Source organism: Galeopterus variegatus, unplaced genomic scaffold, assembly GCF_000696425.1.
Source record: "Galeopterus variegatus unplaced genomic scaffold, G_variegatus-3.0.2 Scaffold1734, whole genome shotgun sequence".
NCBI classification, from domain to species: Eukaryota; Metazoa; Chordata; class Mammalia; order Dermoptera; family Cynocephalidae; genus Galeopterus; species Galeopterus variegatus.
Window position 1 is genome coordinate 185174 of NW_007727845.1, and position 22881 is coordinate 208054.

The 22881-nt window shown below is 37.8% G+C and overlaps 1 pseudogene; it reads left to right on the plus strand.

Annotated features, from left to right (window-relative positions):
• LOC103595290 overlaps positions 1–22881 on the plus strand; it is an 82509-nt pseudogene that overhangs the window by 5524 nt on the left and 54104 nt on the right.

Here is a 22881-nt window from a genome sequence, read left to right on the forward strand (position 1 = left end):
GGTTTATGATCTCAGCAGTAAACTTGGCATAGATGATACCTCCTTGGGAGTACATTTTTCTACCATGTTTCTTAAGCCATTTGTCTATTTATGAATTATACAATTGCCAGAAATGATGTGCACTCAATAGCCTTGTGATTTCCAATCACTCTGAATAAAGGTTTATGTTTTAAATGAAAGCACTGGCTTCAAAATATTCTAAATTCCTTTTGGCATTTTTTGGTTTGTCCTTTTTATTTTCTTAATTTCCCAATATGTCTGTTTAAGGCTAAATTTTAATATAAATTAATAAAACCTGATCTCAAGCAATTGGCTCGTTTCACCCATGTTAACAATTGGCACAGATTGCTAGGTGGAAAAGTCAACTGCGATGATTGGTATCAATTGCCAGCTGACTGAAATAACGTTCTTAGCTTCCTGACAATTCACTCACCAATCACATGCTGGCAGAGACCTAAAGTATTTAACATGCTTTTGAAACTCCTGATTCATAAAAGTACTAACATAGAAATGTTTCTTAGATGAAAAGTGTTACATCATAAAAGAAATTAGGAGCTCTATCACATATACATGAAGATGTGTATATAATGTATACATACATATAATATACATATATATTATATATACATTATATACAATATGTGGGTATAATATATAGTTAAAGAAACATAAAAATAAACAGCAATTTACCCACCATTGGCCAAGGTAGAATGTAATTAGGACCTTTAAAATTCCCTAGAGATCTCTCCATTTGCTGAATCTCCCTCCCTTTTCCAAGAGGAAACCAGTAACCTAACTTTTAAAAAACTGTTCTCATACTTTTTTTCTATGTATTCATTCATATATAACATATTACTCAGTTTTCTTGTTTGGGATGTTTAAATAACCAGAATGATGCTGAGTTTATTATTTAATCATTTAAAAAATTTCACTCAGTTAAATGCTCTGAGGATTCATCCAGGTTCTTACAAGTAGTTGTAGCTCACTTTCATTGCTAGCCTTCCATTTTTCAACCCACCACAGCTATTTATCAATTCTACTGTTGATGGGCTTTGAGTTGTTTCCAGGTTTTGCTACATACATCTAGTTTACTAGTATGTTCCCAGAGCTTAATTAGGAGCTAACATTATTTAAAATAATTGTATGAATATGAAATTACACCATTTCAGAATTAGGCATTTCGACATAATTTTTATCTGAATTATTTTCGCCAAACTAGCTTCTGAATTCCAAAGCCATATTTGCAATAAAAACAGGTATTAATTTTCTTTTTTTCAAAAAAAAAATCAAGACTAATATCTCAAGCACATGTTATATGTGCACGTGCTTTTCTCTTATTTGAGTGTACTGTCCATAAGTCCGTGGAGGCATGGACCAATAGATTCTTCTGAGCAAATCAGTTATTCCCTCCATGCCTACAGATTGTTTGTAGGGACAATATTACTATGGAAATGATTATTTGTGGTCAGTTTCCATTAAGGGTTTTGTTTTGATATTTAATTTCCCCCTTCTGCTGCTCTTGCTTGCTCCTTCCTTTAAGCCCTTGCTAGTGATGTCCCTCTTGCCTGAACGATCCTTCTATATCAGCCTCTTTGTGGTACAGTCATCACTAAAGCTGATTCCATACCCACTTCCATTCCAGCCCTGGCCTGGATCTCTCTCCTGCATAAACACCCTTTGCATTTTGTTAAAGGTATTGCCTTATGTATAATGCTGTTCTCTAAATGTTTCTGTCTTTCAAGTAATCTCTTTATCTATGTCTATAAGATAGTATTTATTCTCTTATTTGTAAAATGCTTTCCTTGTGTAAATTTTTACCCATCAATAAAAATAAGCCCTCATAAAGCACCATAACTTTTATTCACTTGTATTTACTGCACAGTTTTAGTGGATACTTAGTTATTATTTTATTTTTTTTATTTATTTTTTCTTTTTTTGTCTGACCTGTAAGGGGATTGCAACCCTTGGCACGGTGTGGTCTGCACCACGCTCAGCCAGTGAGCGCACAGGCCATCCCTATGTAGGATCCGAACCTGCAGCCTCGGTGCTACCAGTGCCATACTCTTCCGAGTGAGCCACAGAGCCGGCCCCTGAGTTATTATTTGTGGCTCTTCAAGTTTCCTGAATGCTTTTCTTCTCCTTGGTCTTCCCCTTTGCACAATAGCCCCATATTTCAGAATTTTTTTGATGCCCAGACTATAGATCCTTAGAATGTAACTTAAGTTACTCACTCACTCATTAATTCATTCATTTAACAAATATGACTCACATACCTAATATGGGCCAAGAACCGAGCCAGGCACTTAGTAGACAGAACAAAAGAAACATGGTCTTTGCTCTCAAGCAGTTCATAATAGGAGTAAAAGAGTCACAAAAAGATCATTACAATATAATATGGTCAATGTGGTAGCAGAGATAAGCCCTGATCATTACTGGAGCTTATAAAACTGACATGCATTTAATAGGGCAGGGAACACGGGGAGTTCACAGAAGATGTCCTGGAAAAAAGTATTAAAGAAAGAAGAGATATCAGGCTGGTGAAAGGGTAGAGGTAACTTACACAGAGCGCACAGCAGTAAATGATAAACATTAAAAACATTAGTTGATATAATTAGTGCAGCAAGAGCAAAGATATGGAAACAAAACATGTCGGATGATTTACAGCAGGAGCTGCAAGTAGTTGGTAGAATGTTATCCTCACAACAGAAAAGCAGGAGATGAGGCTATGAGGCAGCAGCAAGATCAGAGGGGTCTTGAATGCTGTGGTAAGGAGCTAGGGCTTTCTCTCTAAGGGAGGGAAAGCTCTGGAGAATTCCAGGAAAAAATTGAGAAGATTCTTTAGATATCGACAATGAAGTAAGGAGACCACTTCTGCACTCTGAGAGATGATGAAGAACTCTGAACCAAGGGGTGGACAGAATGTGATGGGGAAGGTATATAACTTCCTATCGCTTTTCCTGTTCATTTTTCTTCATAGTACTTCTCTCCACCTAACATGTGGCCTTACCTATTCATTTTATCTGCTCCTACCAGAACTCAAGCCCTGAGAGAATAGAAACAGTGTCCATTTCGATGATGCCTCCAAACCGATCACCTGGAACAGTGCCTGGCACAAGCAGCACTCAATAAATATTTGTAGGTTCAATGAGTGATTTATGTGAGAGGTAAGAACCAGATATGACAGGGATGACGTCCAGGTTTCTAACCCGAAGGGCTCCTGGCTGGACAGTGATACCTCCAACTCAGAGACTATAAAGAAAAACACGTAGTTTAGGAAGGAAGATGCTAAATCGAGTCTTTAATATTCTGTGAACTGTGTTGAATAATTTTCTAATCTAATAAGGTAAATTGAATTGAAGTGTTACTATCATAAGATAATACTTGATTGGGATTTAAATACCTTCCTCCAAAAAAGGTAGTGATTATTTTTGTTTTTAATTCTAAAAACATAGGAAAGACTACCAAGAAATAATTATTTTGTTATCCTTTTAATCATTCCTAATAACAGCATTGGTTCTTCTCCAAAAAAAAATTGGACTAAGTAGTTTTAACCATAGATAGGGAGAAAAATGTCATCAAAACTTTTTGGCTTCTATTTGGCACACCTTTTGACAACTCTGCCTCAGTTGGGATTCCTGGAAATATGAGTCTCTAACTTTTATTAGGTGTTTTAAAGTTCACCTGGGAATTTGCATAAATATTTGCAGAATGGTAAGCTTCAAAAGAATAAACATTTATGTCACATATAAAAATTCAGTTTGAAAGGCACTCGTTTATCAATTTTTTGGTGCTTCCCATGAACTTGGCTCTCATGTAGGATAAAAAGGAGAGCATTCTAAGTCTTCTCTTCACTGGAAAACTATTTGACCCTACATGTCAAGGTCAACTGCCAAGGTCAACCTGCTCAAGGGTTCTTTCTGACCTTAAATATTCTAAGAATGTTTGATTGATAGGATAGATAATTTTCTTTCTACATTATGTTCACGTAGAAAGAAAATTCTCTACAAGAAAATTATTCATAAAATATAAAAAAATAAAAATTTAAAAGCATTTTAATTATCATTTTAAATCTTTCCCTTCAATGTGGTATTCTGCAATCTAACTTGAGAACCATGATGAAAGATGAATGCTTTAGTCCACTGTCATATGATTATCATAAAATAAGGCCAAAAGATTGCATGAGTCCATCCCTTTCAGAATTTGGGTAAAATTGATGTATTTAAGGACTGAGGAAAAGAGTTGTATTGGTATGTTACTGACAAGTGTATCAATCTTTATCTAATAATAATCAAGTTCATTCAATAAGCCCTAAAGATATTACACGTTATAGAATCCTTATAATTATTAAAATGCAAAGATATACCAAAATTTTTCAGCAATTGATTTATTTCCAAAATAAACCAAAAATTTGGACTAAATAGTTCAAACCGTAGATAGGGAGAAAAATGTCATCACAATTTTTGGCTTCTATTTGACACACCTTTTGACAACTCTGCCTCGGTTGGGATTCCTGGATATACTTATGAGCCTTTTTTACCTTTTATTTGGTGTTTGAAAGTGCATGTGGGAATTTGCATAAATATTTGCAGAATGGCAAGCTTCAAAAGAATAAATATTTATATCACATATAAAAATTCAGTTTGAAAGGCATTGCCTCTATTTCTAAATAATATAGACCTGAGGAAAAAAATAACCTTAGGATATATTACCTTAAAGCATTGATATATAAGTTATTCATTATGAGCAGTTTTATCTAAGTTCATCTGTCTAGGCTACAACCATTTAAATCAAGGCTCTGAATTGAACTATTTTTCCATTATCACAACTCTCTTGATCTCTTTTTCAAAGTCTTAATAGAAACCTCAAAGATTTAGGAAAAGTATGGTTTCTTTTCATTGATTTTCAAGTTTCACCTATTATCATCTCTTAAATTTATTTTTAGTTCAGAATAAAAATAAAGATGATCTCAAGGTTTAGCTTCCTTTCTTTTACAACACTTCATCAAAATGGTAGCAGGAAATTTAGAAGAGAATATATTCAGGAAAAATAGACAAATAGGGTAGGAGTTACTATGAGAGAGGAGAGGCACCAAATGAGTGAGAATGACTTGCTGAATGAAACAATCTGGAGGAATCTGAAGCCCAGAATATGCAAAAGCTACGTCTTGCCACTTATTTGGGAATATAGATTTCCATCAGAACCACTGAGAGGATCCACAGTTTTCCTGCAGAGACGGGTAATGAGTAGAGGGACAGAAAGCAGAGTGATTCATTGAAGGACTATTTTCAGAGCAGCTGCTCTAGTGATTTTTTTTATCCTTTTTCTCACCTACTTTACCTAAAGCTGTTCTTCTGTGTTTACCCTCAGGCAGGAACTGGACAACTCTTCTCCATAGAAATTGAACCATCTGTCTGGGAAAAGTTGGGACTTCTGGTGAGGGTGTTGGAACTCGAGAGAGGAAACCTCCTCATTCTATCATTATCTGGGCTATCTCCATGTCAGCACCCTAAAGGTAAGTTTATTAAGTAACTGTCTGTCTACACACACAGAACTCCCAGGCATCCATGCCTTTCAATGGAGAAGGCTTGTGGGATCACAGAACTACCTATGTAATAGAAAAGGGAAATCAGGGGCCAGCCCGGTGGCGCACTGCTACAGTGCGCCGCTTGGGAGCGCGGTGGCGCTCCCGCCGAGGGTTCGGATCCCACATACAGACCGGTTCCCGCTCACTGGCTGAGCGAGGTGCGGGCGCAACACCGAGGGTTGCGATCCCGTTGCTGGTCCTGGTCCGGTACGGGCACGACACTGAGGGTTGCGATCCGTTGCCGGACACGATAAAAGACAAAAAGGAAAAAAAAAAAAAAAAAGAAAAGGGAAATCATACCAGTTACCTTTATTAATTTGTCTGTGTCTTCAATCTATATATGACAATCAGTAATCACTGGATAAAAATCGATAAAGATAACTAAGATGGACAAAACTTAAGAAAAGTCAACATCATGAAAGAGAAAGTCTAAAATGAATTTATAAGGGCCACTATTCCAAAGGCAACATATAATTTGAAAAAGATCTTTGAAAATTCTAAGTAATATACACAGAGAGATTATAGAATATATTGCAGCAACAAAACAAGAAGAGAATGTTATTAAGGAAGAAAAAAACATCAGAAACAATATAAGATTTGGGGAAATAAAAACATAAATGACAATATAAGGAAGGTCAATAAAGAGTCTGAAAGATAAAGTTGTGGAAATTTTCCAAAACTTAGAGCTAAATTGGTGAAGAAATTAGAGAAAATATAACAGACAAGTTGAATAAATGTATAAAATAAAATGTTACAAGAATTTCAGGAAAAAAATAAGGAAAATAAAAGGGTAAAAATTATGAAAGTAATAAAAGAATTTTGTAAGTCCTCTGAACCTGTTTTCTTTTCTGTAAAATGGAACCAAAAATACTTTCTCCACAGTTTTATTGTTGAATATTTGATGCACTAATGTAAATAACAAAATCTACCAAAATGCCTGCTAATAAATGCTATTTATGAACAGTTTGCTAAATCTCATTTTCCTTATGTGTAAAAACAAAGACAGTAATACCTCATGTGTTACTGTGAGAATTAAATGATCTGTCTATCTATCTAAAATATACCTGACATAAAACAGACTCTTAGGAAATAGTATTTTTCTTCTTTTTAGCTTTCCTCCATCTCCAAGGTTCTAGTTTTTCTACTACTAAAACATTTGAATCTTGGTGCACAGAACAAAAGCAAACATATCTGTTTAATGGTAATATGAATCTCAGTTGTTTCACTAAACAATTATATCACCTTAAGGAAATGACTTATACTCTGTGTCTCAACTATCTTTGCTATTAAACAGGAATGACAACACCTGTCCTAGTTAGATAATAGTGTTCTGTGTATCAAGTCAGCTTCATCTATAAGTGAATGGTACCTTCTGTAAAGAGACCAGCACAACCCTTTGGAGCAAAGAGAGAGTGAGTTGCTGTGGATGGCGCAGAACTTAAAACAGGAAGATCATGAGGTAGATGAGGAGCAACAGAATGGTGCATAAAGAAATTGCATGGGGGCTGGCCAGTTAGCTCACTTTGAAAGCACAGAGCATAGTGCTGATAACACCTAAGTCAGGGATTCAGATCCTCTTATGGGCAGTTGCCAAAAAAAGAAAAAAGAAAAGAAATAGCATGGGCTAGTTCAGGGTAGTCATCAAATAGCCAAAGGACAATAAAAGAAATTATTTAGCTGCAGACATCACTGCTCAAGAAATGAAATGAGCAGCATGAAGCAGTTACAAACAGGAAGCGTTCCTCGGTCTGACCTCAGAGACGACCACTACAAGCTTTTTGAGCATGGGTTGAACAAAAGCAATGGTAGCCATCCAACCCTACCAGCAACTGATTTGGAAATGCTTATAGTTCTCATCACTCTCTAGCTTGTTTTAGAATTATGCATGGATAATTTTTCTCTATATTTAAGGATGGTTACCAGATTCTTTTCTCTAATATTTGTACTTAAGGATGGTTACCAGATTATAAATTCTTAAGGACAAAATCTACACCTGATTTATCTTCGCATTCCTTACAGTCATTAGCACAATATCTTTAAGTAGTATGTGACTAAAGGTAATTGAATGAAATTATGAGTGAAAGAACAAGTACAATAAAACATGGCAAGTTAACAGAGACACATTTGTTAAATAAGAGAGGAAGGACGCACAAAAGTTAGGACTGCTAATATTAAGCTCTAATTACAAGCATTCTGAATGGCTTTTATTAAAAGACTTAGAAGAACCTCAACAGGTATAATAGACCAGAATGCTAAAATGCAGTAAAGAGAGAAAAATGCAGCAAAAGGTGCTATTTAGTAGACTAAAGAGAAAACTGGAGATATGTCCAAGACCAGAGGTGAGGGCATGTCTATTATGTCAGTAAAGAAAAGGATTTTGACTGGCCAACCAAGATTTTTCCTCTGAGATCACTAACATATAAGGGAACTTCAAAAAGTTTATAGAAAATGGAATTAAAAGATAAAAATAAAAAATATAAACTTCATTCGTAAACTTCGTTAAGTTCAAGACACTTCTGTGAGCAATAATACAACTCTAAAGAACTGAGGGTCCTGGGAAATTAACCATGTCAGAGCAGACTTTTTTACATTTTTAACTGAAGAAAAATGGGCTCCCTTTAAAGACTTTTTAAGATTTGGAAACAAAAAGAATTCAACGGGAGCCAAATCAGGACTGGAAGGTGAATGACTAATGATTTCCCATTAAAACTCTCACAAGGACCGGCCCGGTGGCGCACTGCTACAGTGCGCCGCTTTGGAGCGCGGCGGCACTCCCAGCGAGGGTTCGAATCCCACATACAGACCGGTTCCCACTCACTGGCTGAGCGAGGTGCGGGCGCAACACCAAGGGTTGTGATCCCGTTGCCGGTCCCGGTCCGGTACGGGCGCAACACTGAGGGTTGCGATCCGCTGCCGGACACGAAAAAAGACAAAAAAAAAAAAAAAAACTCTCACAAAATTGCCCTTGTTTGATGAGAGACATAAGCAGGGACATTGTTGTAGTGGAGATGAACTCTCTGGAGAAAATTTTCTGGGCATTTTTCTGCTAAAACTTTGACTAACTGTCAAAACACTCTCATAATGAGCAGATGTTATTGTTCTTTGGCTTTCCAGAAAGCCAACAAGCAAAATGCCTTGAGCATCCACAAAAATTGTTGCCATGACCATTGCTCTTGACTAGTTGGCTTTTGCTGTGACTTGACAATTTCCACCTCGTGGTGGCCATTGCTTTGATTGTGCTTTGTCAAGATTGTACTGGTAAAGCCATGTTTCACCTCCTATTACAGTTCTTCAAAGAAATGCTTCAGGATCTTGCAACAGTTTTTGCACCCATGAGGTGGAAAATTTGCTCAACTGTAATTTTTCAGAATAGTATAAGTGGAACCAAGTGAGATGTCTATGGTATTGGCTGTTGTTTCTGCTCTTAATTGTCGGTCCTCTTAAATTAGGACATAGACAAGAATTTTTTCCTTGCAAATTGATGTGGATGGTCTACCACTGTGGGCTTCCTCTTCCACATTGTTTCATCCCTTCTTAAAATGATTTATCCATTTGCTGATTTATTTGTGGCATTGTCCCCATAAACTTTTCATAAAGCATCGATGATTTCACCATTCTTCCACCCAAGCTTTCCTGTAAATTTGATGTTTGTTCTACCTTCAATTTTAGCAGAATTCATGTCGGATAGGGGCTCTTTTAAAACTGATGTCTTATTGTTCCTACTGCCTAAAAATAGATCCTGTTCAGACATGTTATAAGAAGTTAGTATGAGCTTATTTTGGAACAAAAAATTTTTGAAATCTACATTCGTCCATTTCTGTTGCTTATAACAAAATACACAGAACTGGGTATTTTGTAAGAAAATAAAATTTATTGCTTACAGTATCTGAGGCTGGGAAGTCCAAAGACCATCTGGTAGGGGCGAGAGTGACCCAGGGGTCTCATGTTGCAAGATGGTGGAAGCAGAGAGAGCAGAGAGAGAAGACAGACTCTCCTCTCTCTTCTTTTAAAGCCCTCAGAAACATGCCCATAACCATCATTTTTAATCCATTCACTACTGCACAGTCCTACAATCCAATAACCTTTTCAAGACTCCACCTTTCAATGACCATAATAGGATTTCCCACCCACTTAACAGTCACAGTGGGGACCAAGTTTCTAATACATAAAACTTTGGGGACATAATTCAAGCTTCATTGAGTTTGGAGGGGGACATAATTCAATCCACTACACTGGGAAAGTGATTTTTAAGGCAGAGAAATCAGGGAAGTTTTTAAATACATGAGAGTGTCAGAGAAGGCGTTGGGCATATGGGTAAAAAGACATTCCAGAAAAGAGAAGAATAAAACAAAAATTAAAAGCAAGGAAAATTTGAAATTACGAAGTTTTTAAGTAGTGTTGCCGATTTCGTTTAATAGATGTAATTGGTTGAATAAAATTCAAACCAGAAAGGCCAAAGTTCTATTATAGCAAGAGTTCAAGAGTACTATTAGGAGAGGACAAACAGGGAAGGACTTTAAGACTTTTTGTCTCATGCATTACATTCTAATGGAGAGGGAGGTGAAAATAGAAAATACCTGAATACATTAATCCTTTAATTTTAAAAGCAAGAATAATAATAAAAAGACAATTTATACTATGGAGTAAGCCAGTCATTTTATATATACTTACTTGTGTTTGCATTTGTGTGTATATGTGCATATATGAGGGTACTTCAAAAACTTTGTTATCTTTTAATTTTGTTTTTCCATAAACTTTTTGAAGTACCTTCATATATGTGTGTATATGTATTATATGTACATATATTCATTTCAAAATATACATATATAGATACTATTCTCTAAGTTTTGAGTATGCTGCACTGATACATGTGATAATTAAACAATTTATAGACACCAGAACAGAAATAAAAATTCTCTAGAAAAAGTACAACACGAATCTTGCTTTTTCCTTTGTGACTATCAGAGAAACTTGTAAAGCTTGTTGTGATTTGCAATTTCTGTTTGTTAAAATCTTTGACCACAATAATTCCTAACAGCCATATAGCCAGATGTAGTTTTCTCTCCAGATCAAAAAGAAAAAAAAATACATGGACATTAATAAACACTTAGCTTTAAAGTGACAACTAATTATTCACATATGCATAATTTTCAATAAATATTTTGTCACAGAATTATATTTTCTTTTATTCTTTCTAATCTGGGATATAAGATAGGCAAAGCTTTCAGAGAGGCCAAGAATTTATTTCTATTCCAGCAAAATAGCTAGTCACTAAATCGGTGACAAAAGACAATAGTGTCTCAGGCTCCACATCAGCTCCATAACCTTCTGACTGAAGCCCTTAAGGCAATCCAACAACGGCATGGTACATTCAACACTGTAGGCAAGTACAAAGCTGGCCCTGCCTCCATTCAAAGCACAAGCCACAGGCCTTGATGCTGGAAGCGTGACCTATATTTCAATCTCTGACAGCCTTGTAGAACAGCTGCCAAGTGTGACTGCAGATATGCGACAGATTGCCCAAGGACACAGGAACAGAACAGGAATAAAGGGAATTGTGCCAACAAGAAACAGGAAGAGAACTGACTCCTCAAGGTGCATGTGCATGTGAGTATCTTTAGTGGGGTGGGGACTAGTAAAAGTATATTCAGGGCTGGCCCGGTGGCGCACTGGAGAGTGCGCCGCTTGGGAGCGTGGCGGCACTCCCACCGAGGGTTCAGATCCCATGTGGAGACCGGTTCCCGCTCACTGGCTAAGCGCGGTGCGGGCGCAACACTGAGGGTTGCGATCCCGTTACCGGTCAGTAAAAAAGACCAAAAAAAAAAAAAAAGTATATTCAAATGAGAAGCATTAACTCACAAGATGTCTCTGGTTCCATGTAATTTTTCTTGTGCATTAAGGCTATGAAGGCTCTGCTGGGACAGGTAACATGTTGAAACATTACCAATCATTAACAACTTCTTGCAAAGAAACAAAAACAACTGTTTCTCAGGGTCCACTGCAGTATTACAGGCATGGAGAAGGAAGAGGAGGCCAGGAAGATTACCAAAGGGAGAAGTCAGCCATGAAAGGAGGGTGGTGAAAGTGCATTCCTCCAAATGCACAATTTTGCTTAGACTGAGCTCCCTGTATTGCCACATTCAAGACTTTATGTGTTACACATCTGGCGAAGTAGAACGGACCTGCTGATAGTCACCTCTATCCTTTTTCTGCAGAAATGAGATATTTCAGGACTTCTGCCCTCACTTTCCTCCCCCATTCCTTCTCTGCTGTAGGGTCTGCTTAGGCTTTTTACATAGAGGATAATTTGAAGAGTAAGATATTTGTAGGCAGAGACCATGTTAAATGTTTTTTACATATCTCAAGTGGCAGGGGTTAGGTCAATGTTAAGGACCCTGCAGAGGCTTAAAAAAATACTTGGCTGACACACTGATTGACTGATGAGCTCATTTCAATCCTTTAAGTCTGATGGAACAATTTTCTCAGGGTCAAAAGACCACAGCCTAGTTTTGGCTTTTCACTAACTAGTTTGGGTGACCTGATGCCAATCACTTAATCTATAAAATACACTTTTTCAAAAAAAAAAAAAAAAAAGCAGAAACATAATGGCTCCTGGACCTTTGGTTTACAAATTACTACTCCATAGGCTTGGTTTAAGGATCAAATAAGAAAATGTAAGTAAAGAATGCTTTTAAAAAAAAAAAGAATAATCACAATATAAACGTTAGGCTATACTATCTTAAATACAGCTAATGAAAAAGTCATTAGTGTGATCAGTGCAGTGAGGTATGCTCATTTGTCCTATTAACAAACCAGTTGTAAATTTCTTGCCTTAATATACAAACTTGGTGTCAAGAGACACAGAGAAGTCTTGCTAAAGAGGAAAAAATTGCACATATTATCAAACTTTGAGTGGTTAAGACTAAGGAAGAGAACATAATTCTTCTCCAGCATCTAATTAGAGAATGCTGATTGTAGCTGGCTTGGCATTTATTTGACCATTTTCCCCATTTTTCAGATGGAGAGGGGATCAAGGACATGAAAGAAGCTGAGTATAATATAAATTTATGGGTCTTGTTGATTCCAACAAATATCACCTTATTGTCCAAACAACCCATGGAGTTTTCCACTGGTGATTGGTAACTGACATAACACTAGTACCTGTGGTTATGAAAGTGTGTCATATATAGACCAATATTTAATAACTCCTTCTTTACCAAGATCAGAACAAGAAAATAATAATTTAAGTGAATGTACCTGCCACGGTTCTTAGTATAAAGCAGTAGAAACTACCTCTGGTTGGTTTAAGCAGTAAAGGAATTTCTTGGCTGGGGTACCAGAAAATATGTGATCAGTAGAAAGGCTGGAGAACTAGAAGAAGGGACAGACAAGCTAGTGGCAGCCAGGGGCAGAAATAAACTGTGGCACAAAACTGTTACCATAAAAACACACTGTGACTGCAGCTGGCCATGGAAAACACAGTGTGTTCTGCCATTGTCACTGGTTCTAGACCCTGTCCCCACTCCTGGGGATGCTTCCACTGCTGCCCCTGGGAAGTGGATGTTACTGTTGCCACCCTCTCCAGAATGTATGCTCTGCTATTTCTGCTTCTTCGTGTCACCAACTCTCAACTCAAAATCTTGGACAGTGGGCATCTTATTGTCTGGGTCCATGTTACATGACTAAATTCTAGCTGCAAGGGAAGCTGGGAAAGTGAGGATTGACACTTTTAGCTTATGTAGTGGGAAGTGAGTGAATAACTGACACAAAACAGAAAAGGTGAGGGCCACCACTACAGACACACACGGGATGAGAAGAATCCAGAGGAAAAAGAGTTCATGTTAAAAGAAGAATACAAGTAGACTCATTAGAAGATGTGTTTTTTGAGCTGGGTGGGATGAATTTCAACAGGGGGAGGTGAGGGAAGAGGGCATCCCAGAGCTGCAGCGAGTGGAGCAGACTCATGGAATCAGAGGAGAGGGCATGTATTCATTTTTGTGCTTCTATGTTATGCAACTACCTTCTGTTATTTATCTCGGTTACTTTTGAGAAATATGGGAAATGCATTCTTAGAAAATGAATGCTGAGATGCCCAGGGTCTTCTGGTACCAATCTATTTCAGGCACTGTTTGTCAAATTTCTTAGACATTGCTTATTTAAACATTGAAGAAGAAAGTCACTTTGGTTAATGTGTCTGGGTGACTCCTCTTGGGCTCATTCATTCGAAGATGAAGTATGGGCACCTTTCACGTATAGATATCCTACTATAAATCATTTCATATCATAATGCATCTAGCTATATAACACATCACTTGTTATTGTTATTAACCCTTTCCTGTTTAAACACTCTGTCTCCCTGATTAAACTGAGAATTCTTCAAAGGCAAAGCTACAAGTTATAAAGATTCTTAAATATTCCAATCCCACACTGCCCTGCCCATCCCTGTCATTTTGATTCCTAAGAAATGCACAGCAGTAAAACTCTCCCTAAAGTATGGAATTAAGGTTATCTGTCAACTTTTGTTTGCCTTGTGTTCCAGTAGGATGAGGGAAAAAGCCACAAGATCATGGGAAAATTAGTTTCACTGTGCCTCAGTTTTATCTTCTGTAATAAAGGTAAAATAATACCATCTACCACAGTGAGCAGTCATGAAAGTCAAATGACATAGTAACAAATTAGTTCTGTGCCTGGAATATAGCAAATATAACACTCAATAAGTGTTTGTGTTTATCATTATGTCATAGTATGCTCCAGAATGGTTGCGACCATCAGGATTTTTCCCATTCATGCCTGTAATTATTGGATAGCCTTAAACATGAGGATTTCCAATGAATAGAAGCTATACATGGGCCCAGGCTTATGAGCCAAATTCTGGAAAGCTCTAGGGGGCTTCTTTATTAGCAAGGGCTCGGATCATTGCTCAGGTTTTATTAGCATGGGCTGTCAGAAGAGGCAGGAAAAGTCACGTCACTAGAGACTATAATGAAGTGTTTCTCCAGGTATTAGTGGCTTCTTGGCATAGGTCTACAGCATTGAAACTGGAGTGAAAGTCTTTGGAATAGTTGGATAACTGTGGTGGTAACTTGCACAAAGGCCAGCAGCATAAGTGACTTAAGGAAGAGCCCCTGAGTCCTGGTGGGCACCTCTGGGTACAACTATATAAGAAATGTCACTCCTCCCCTAAACTTAGCTGCCATATTGGTAAAAGGATGGTGGGCGTTGTTATCCACACCACCTCTATGATCCTCTTCATACTGATTGCAGGGCCCTATCTTCTGTTCATCCCTGCACTGTAAACTCTGTGCTTGCAGAAGTATATCTGACAAATCTCTCTCCCACAAGGCCTATAGTGATATCTTGTGCCCTCAGCAAAGATATGTTGAATGAATGTGTTACCAAAAAGAAAACAGTGTTTGTTCATTGGAATTTAAAAGGCTCAGATTGCAGTCTTACATGGATGAGCATGTGAGCATATGTTGGCTGTCAAGTTTGCCTGCAGGTAAAACAGAAGCAGGTAATGCTGGTCTTGCAATTTCACTCTTCTCTCCCATATGCTCCTTTATATCTCTGAGTTGAAAGGATTTGCTCTCTTTTCCCTGTTAAAATGTTAATTCTTAACAGTTCTGGTTTACCAGATATTGGAGGCAGGGGTAGCATAGTGGATTTGCATTCTATAAAAAGGGAATTTAAACCTTAAAATTTTCAAGAGATTTTCTCTCAGTAGAAGTCAAGCATTGACATGGCACTAGAAATAAGGGTGGTGGGTGAGATTACAATATACTCACTATACATGTCTTTTGGGCTTCAATATTGTGTGCTTCTGCATCAGGTAGGATATTTTCATCTGCAAGGCATACACAGACTAAAGTAGTTGAAACAATAAGAAAATGTATTATCTCTTGTGAACAGTTAACCCAGAGGTTGAGTTGATGGTTGAGCCTGCTGCTTAAACACGTCATCCAGGAGCAGGCTATTTTCATCCCTGCTCTCTAACATCTTTGGTTTTGTCTTTATCCTGAGGCAGATAGCAAAAGCAATGACAGGAATATCACGCAGTGGAAAAAGAAAGACACCTCGTGCCTCTTTTTTTCTAAATTAAGAAAACTTCTCACATGCTCCTCTACAAAGTCTTTCTCTGTCTCGTTGACCAAAACATGCTCATTCCCTCATTTCTCAGCCAGCATTAGCAAATGCAGGAGGACAATCCTACAACCCTGAATGAGGCCTGCCTTTGCACCGGGGTGGAGTCAGATTCCCTGAGACACATGGCTTTGGAAGAGAAGAATAAGTACTTTAAAAAAAATCAGAAATCTTTTTAGTAATGAAGAAGAGTGGTAGGTAGTCTGTAGACAACCAAGGGTGTGTTCTATACACATTTTTTATAGTCTTCTTATTCAAAAACACCAACAATGGGCCGGCCCGGTGGCGCACTGCTACAGTGCGCCACTTGGGAGCGCGGTGGCGCTCCCACCGAGGGTTCGGATCCCACATACAGACCGGTTCCCGCTCACTGGCTGAGCGAGGTGTGGGAGCAACACCGCGGGTTGCGATCCTGTTGCTGGTCCCAGCCCGGTACGGGCGCGACACTGAGGGTTGCAATCCGATGCCGGACACGAAAAGAGACAAAAAGGAAAAAACAAACAAACAAAAAATAACACCAACAATGATATTTTATTTTGGTTTTTTTTTTCAAGTTTCACTATTTATTTATTTTTATTGTGGTAAAATATATACAACGTAAGATTTATCGTTTTAGGTATTTTCAAACATACAATTCTGTGGAATTAATTACACTCACAATGCTGTGTGACTATCACCTCTATTTCTCAAACTTTTCATCATTCGAAACATAAACTCTGTACCCATTAAGCAATAACTTTCCTTTATTTCTTCCCCCCAATTTCTGGTAACCTCCATTCTACTACTGTCTCTTAATTTTTTTCCTTTTACTTTTTCCTGAATTAACCCATGATAATTGTATATATTTATGGAGTGCAATGTGATATTTGGATACATTTACATAGTGTGCAATGATCTCATCAGGGTAATTAGCATCTTGAACACTTGTCCTGTCTCTGTGTTGGGAATATTTAAAAATCCTCTTCTAGCTACTTAAAGTTACATAGTAATTTGTTGTTGACTGTAGTGTCCCTACAGGGCAATAGAACACTAGATCTTATTCTTCCTGTCTAGCTACAATTTTGTACCATTATGATATTTTCAAATAAAATAAGTACCTGGAGAAGAAAAAACCTTAGTCATTATTTCCAATAGTGAGAAACAAAGCTTTTAATATAGCAAAGTGGGGGAGATGGTTGGGGGTTGTATGAATGTTTATCTAGACTGAAAGTGGCCCAAGTAGGAGAAGAAAAATGAGAAATCGAATACTGTATGCATGTGGCCAATTCACCCTGCTGAGTCAGGCTTAACATACAGCCACGGCTGTCATTCCACTTGAACCTTGCTCTTTGTTGTGCAATGCCCTGTTAAATCCTGTGGGGTTTCATTTAGCTTAGATTCATGACAGTAGACAAAGTAGCACATTTTTATAAGTTTTAGGTAGAGTAGAGTTTCACTAACTGGAGAGTAAGGTGTTACGGTTCAGCAATCAGGTTGTTCATTGTGTTTTAGTTTCTAGAAACAGTTTTTCATTGAGAAATCCTAACCCTTTAAAATAAAAAATTAAACCAGACATGAACTAAGTTAATTTTTTTTCCTACGGCAAGTCATATGTTTTTCACCTAGACAAAATAACCACTATAGGCAGGTGTCTGAAACAAAAAGAAATTCAAATGAATTGTATTTTTAAATAGTATTCATCCTATTTGGTCAGGAGCAAAGTTTCCTAAAAACTAAAGTGCTGGTTCCTGGTGCCTGTCATCAAATTACTACAGAATATTCTCCCACATCTTGACTTATGTTATAAGTAGAATCCGAAAAAGAGGAAGTCTTTGAGGACATGGTATCTAGAAACTTAAAAAACAAACAAACAAAAACTGGTGTGGACATATTTTCCTCCAGTTAATTTTTTTCTTAGAAACCAAAGAAAAGCCAAAAGCCAGAGAAGTTTCAGGGGAAAGGATTCAGTAGATCCTTGGAGAAAATGGCCTAAAAATTTAGGTGAAATTTAGTTTGGTTGACAAAAAAAAGAAAAGGGACAACTGAAAGAGTACAAATGGACTCAGTAGGAAGAGGGGAAGAGGCTGAGTTACAGAAATGATTTAGGGAAATAAGAAATCATGAGAAATACAGGACTCAGCTTGTTTTCTCAGATAAGTTTCATTCAAGATTTTTCTTTCTCAGGCTTAATGCCTGAGGGAGAACAATCCAATCGAGCAGATATTTTTGATGCCTATGCTATGTAATGCAAGATGAGGAATGACTTAGAGAGAGAGGTACGTTTATTATTAGTGTTAATAAGAAAGGATAGAATAATTCTATTTGTGGGACCTTTAAATGTTTCAGGGAAGAGTTAATGTATGAACTGAACTTTGAAAATAGGTAGGCCATTGACAGTTGACTACATGAATATAGAGCATGGCAAACAAGAGGGTTCCGTATTTCAGAAGTAGTAAATATCCTATTGTGGCTATGCCTTAGCGTATTAGATCTAGGGGTGGACATTCATGTAAGGGTCATAGGTAGTAAAGTAGGATGAGATTAAATGACAAAAAGCCATGCAAACTTTGTTTTTTGTTCATGAGCAGTTAAAGTAACAAAGCAGAAAAATAATAACATCAGATAAGATTAGTAAAATAATTCTGGTGGCAGTGATATCAGAGGTAGAGTCTGGGGGTCCCAAGAGATGGCCTCAACCCACCCAGTCCTCTTACCAAGTTCTTGACTCCGCCACAGGAACGAATTCAAGGGCAGAGTCATAATAGAAAGTGAGAACAAGTTTAATATAATAGATAAGAAATACAGGTTCCACAGAGAGCGTGCAGCATAGCTCCAGAGACTGAGCAGGGCTGGCACCAAGTTTAACACAAAAGCAAGTTAAGTACAGACATCAAGTCTAACACAAAAACAAGAAAATCTCTTCAAGTTCAGTACAAAGTGCAGGCTGGCTCAAGAGAATGAGCAGCTGCTTGCTGAAAGCAAGTTTGATACAAAGTGAAGTCTACACGCCTCAGCCAACAAGTTTGGCTGCCTCCAGGAAAGAGAGCAACAACCCCTTCACCATCACCTCCCTCTAATTGCTTTTCTTTATTCTTATGGTTTACTTCCTTTTTTTCCTCTCTTATTCCTGTTTTCCTTTGGAATCTACACCCATACAGCCCTGAAGATCAATACAAATGCTTTGCACAAGTGTGCTTAAAAAATTCATGGAAAAATATAATAAAAGAAAATATGAATCTTTCCATAAACTTTTTGGAGAACCCTTGTATTTCAGACAATTCAGACCCAAATTTGTGAGCTCATGCTACATCGTTCAGTACATCCCAAATGGAATCCATGTTTTAAAGCCAGAAGCAGTGCATTCCCTATTGCTCAGGCTCTACATATCAGAGTCATCAAAAACTTCTTCTCTCCTCCTTACCCTCCTATTTGTTCAGTCAACAAATTCTATTCATATTACCTCTTTTATACCTTTTACTTCTGTTTCTGCATCTCTATTTTTATCAACTCAGTTCTTGTTCATGTTCTTCTTACCAGCAACTCTGACGATTTCAGCAGTCTACGAATGGCTTTTTCCTCTGTCTTCCACACTGCTGATACAGGAGCTGCTCAGTTTCCCAGAGTTCAGGTTTCAGGACATGCCTCTGGGTTTCCGGCCACTCCCTGAGGTCTCAGGCTCCCTCCTCTGAGCTCTCCCCTGGAGGAAAGTTACCATTGCCAGTTAGACCTATTTTTTTACCACCAACACAGGGAAAATGAGACCACAAGGCTGGCTTTTGCAAATCCAGTGGCTGGGCATGCTCAATAGAGAGCACAGAATATTCTTGAATATGCCTGGTGCGTATAACTGGGAACCACCCCCTTAACTGAATATTCATTACATAGAGAAACTATAAAAGCCAAATCCCAGGTGAAGGCCACATCTTTAAATATCCAATTTTTAATACGATTTTCTGTACTCACCCTTCTCAGCTTCAATTTTAAAACTGTGAAATGTTAGTCAATTAAAGTTTGTATTTTCCGGGCCGGCCTGGTGGCGCACTGCTACAGTGCGCCGCTTGGGAAGCACGGCGGCGCTCCCGCCGAGGGTTCGGATCCCATATACAGACCGGCCGCTCACTGGCTGAGCGAGGTGTGGGAGCAACACCGTGGGTTGCAAACCTGTTGCCGGTCCTGGCCCGGTACGGGCGCAACACTGAGGGTTGCGATCCATTGCCGGTCACGAAAAAAGACAAAAAGGAAAAAAAAAAAGTTTGTATTTTCCAATTCTTTCAGGGCGCTGTAAAAAATTAGCTGATTTCACAGTTATACTCAATCTCAATGAGTACATTTATGCTTCAATGGTGCTCTATAATTTGACATTATGTTCATGAAAACTGCAAAGTGTAGTCTTGTAATTTTAAAGGATGTAGTAGCGATGGCTAAGGCTCTTGATCGAAGGAGAAAAAAGGTTCTGTCCAAGTGATAGATTCCAGATTCAAAAATAGAAATTAGTCTTAATTTACTCACATATTTCTGATGTGCTGCTTAAAGATGAGAAATATTTGTTGGAAAAACTTTATTTCCTCAGTCCTAATCTTTATGGAACCATAATGAATACCATTTCTATGGTATTCAATAGGTAGGTTGAATATACATAAGCACACCAAAATAATTGAAATCTCTGATTTTAGTCAATACTTTCTACCTCTTCTTCCCATTTCCCCTCTCCCTTTCTCAAATGCAGCAAAACAAAGGTGAGGAATGACCCATACATGTACCTGAGTCTGGGAGTCAAGAGAGGAGCACTGTCACCTAGTCTGGGTTGGATGGCACCCAAGACAATGCACTTCACACTTGCATCCTTCTGTGTGGAATGAACAGATGGACAGCAACATGCTTCTGATTTAGCCCCTACTCTTCAAAGTGAAAACACCTGGATCAGAATTGCCTGACATCTTCCTGAGGAGGAATTTGAATAGGTTCCAGCGTGTTTCACTTCATCCAGAAATTTTCTCTAGATTTTCAAAGACCCTGGAGAACTCCCGCACAGTGGGACTAGGAGCCAGCAGGAAAATGAATCCACTTTCTCTTTGGACATTTGCTCCCAGGAGAAGCCCACCTCCTTTGTTTCCAAGGCTTTGGCTCTTGTTGTCTCCACTGTGCCTGGGCAAGACACAGCGCTATGGTACTTCCAACCACAACCACCAAGCACTATCACAACCTCTCTGGCCAACAGCCCACAGCCAGACCTAATCCTCACCCTGACTGGAATAATCCCCCATGTGCCTCTATCGCTGCTCATGGTGGTGATAGAGACTGACAACACTCCATTAGCTTTCATTCACATATTTCACAGAGAGTTTCCTGCTTTTCTTGGGAGGGGCCCATGGAGTTTTGCTTCAGCAAATTGTACTCCATCCAAACCAGACTTGCCTGTTTAGAGAACAGAAGAGCTCCACATGCAGTTTCTGCCTTTATTATTTCTGAAGGATTCCCTGAAGCTTTTGTCAGAGTAATAATGAATCTGAGGATAGCATTAAACATTGAACTCAGTCTCTTGCCACATTATTTTAATTGGTTCAAAGCCATGGAGATAGTAGTGGCATTCCCCCGCCCCCCCCATTTATAATCATTTTGCAAATTAAAGATATTTAGAAGGGAAAAGACCCAAGATATCAGGTTATGCTGCGTAAAAATAAAACCCCTATGTAGAGGCACAGGTTGGTTATAAGCCTTGTAAGTATACATTTTAGTATCAACTTTTTTTGACTTCTCTTTTGTTTGACTTTCTTTCTCTACCGATGGTAATTTTTTCTTTATGGACTGTTTTTCAATCCTGGAAATCATGTTATTTCATAGTAATTATTTGAACACAAGCTTGAAAATCTCTGACAAGTCTTTTTTGTGTCATACTAGGCTCACTCAGTCTTTTTATAAATTATGTAGTTGTCCACCTTAACACTTCAATATTTGAATTGTATCAAAAACTGTAGAATAAAAGAAAATCATAAAAATATCCCTACACAGATGACTACCTTGAGTAACATTTTTCTCAACTTTCACTCGTCTAACATGAGTGAAAGAGCCTTGGGGGAAATGAAATCCTCAGGAGGCAGAAAGTATTTCAGAAAGTAAAAGGAGGACTTAGCTGAAAAAATAATAATAATAAAGGAATTGAACAAAATGTTGCTAAATAATAAGAAATTAGTTGTGTAAGAACTTTTATATTCATATAAAGAAATAGTCTTTTATCTTATTTAAATAAGGGTAAATACCTCTAAAATCATGTCCCAATAATGATTTACATAGATGAAAAAGAGATAACAGTAATTTAAAAGGCTATTTTATGAAATGGAATTACTTCCTCTGCTTTGAAGCCACCTCATGGAAGTAACTGGTGACATTTCAGCATGAGGAGTTGTTTAGTCAAACATGTTGTACAGGATGGATTAGGACATTGAAAGACATGAGATTACCCTCTTTAGGTAAATGACTCCTTTCCCAGGAGCTCCACTTCTACCAAAATTTCAATTATTTGAAGTCTATGGGTGAAGTATGAAGTTGCATGATGAAAACTGCAGACACCAGAGACAGATTTGAAACATTGTTTTCTAAAGACAAAATTTACAGCACAAAATTTAGGCTGGACTGGATGTTTTCCTATCAACTAAGGCCTAAGATTTAAATAGTGTAAGGCCTTGACAATGCATCAGAAAAAATAATAATAATCCAAAGAAAAAGACAATAATTACCATGGGAGAGAAACATAAAAAAAAAAACCTAATACAGAGAAGAAAACACAACTGTAGGGATCTTTGTTTAACATGATGGAGGTTTGGGCTCACAATTGAACACATATTCTCTTCATTTCTTTACACCCTCTGTGTTGTTTAACTGTCCTCATTAAGGTAATTCAACTCCAACATCAAAAGTTAAAGTTTTGCTCTATCTGCTAATGGTAGAACAATCATAATCTCTGTAATTTTGTGGATCACAGTGTGCATGTGTGCACGCGTGTGTGCACACATGCACACATGTTGGGTAGGGGAAGTCAGAATTTAGCATGACTACTGGAGTTGTGTTAACTCTTTGGACAAGCCACAGACACCCCCAAAAAGGCAGTTTTTCCTAGTGTATTCATTTTCAAGAAGTATAGTGTTCTTGAATGAAAAAATGCAGAAAATTTTAAATGCTAG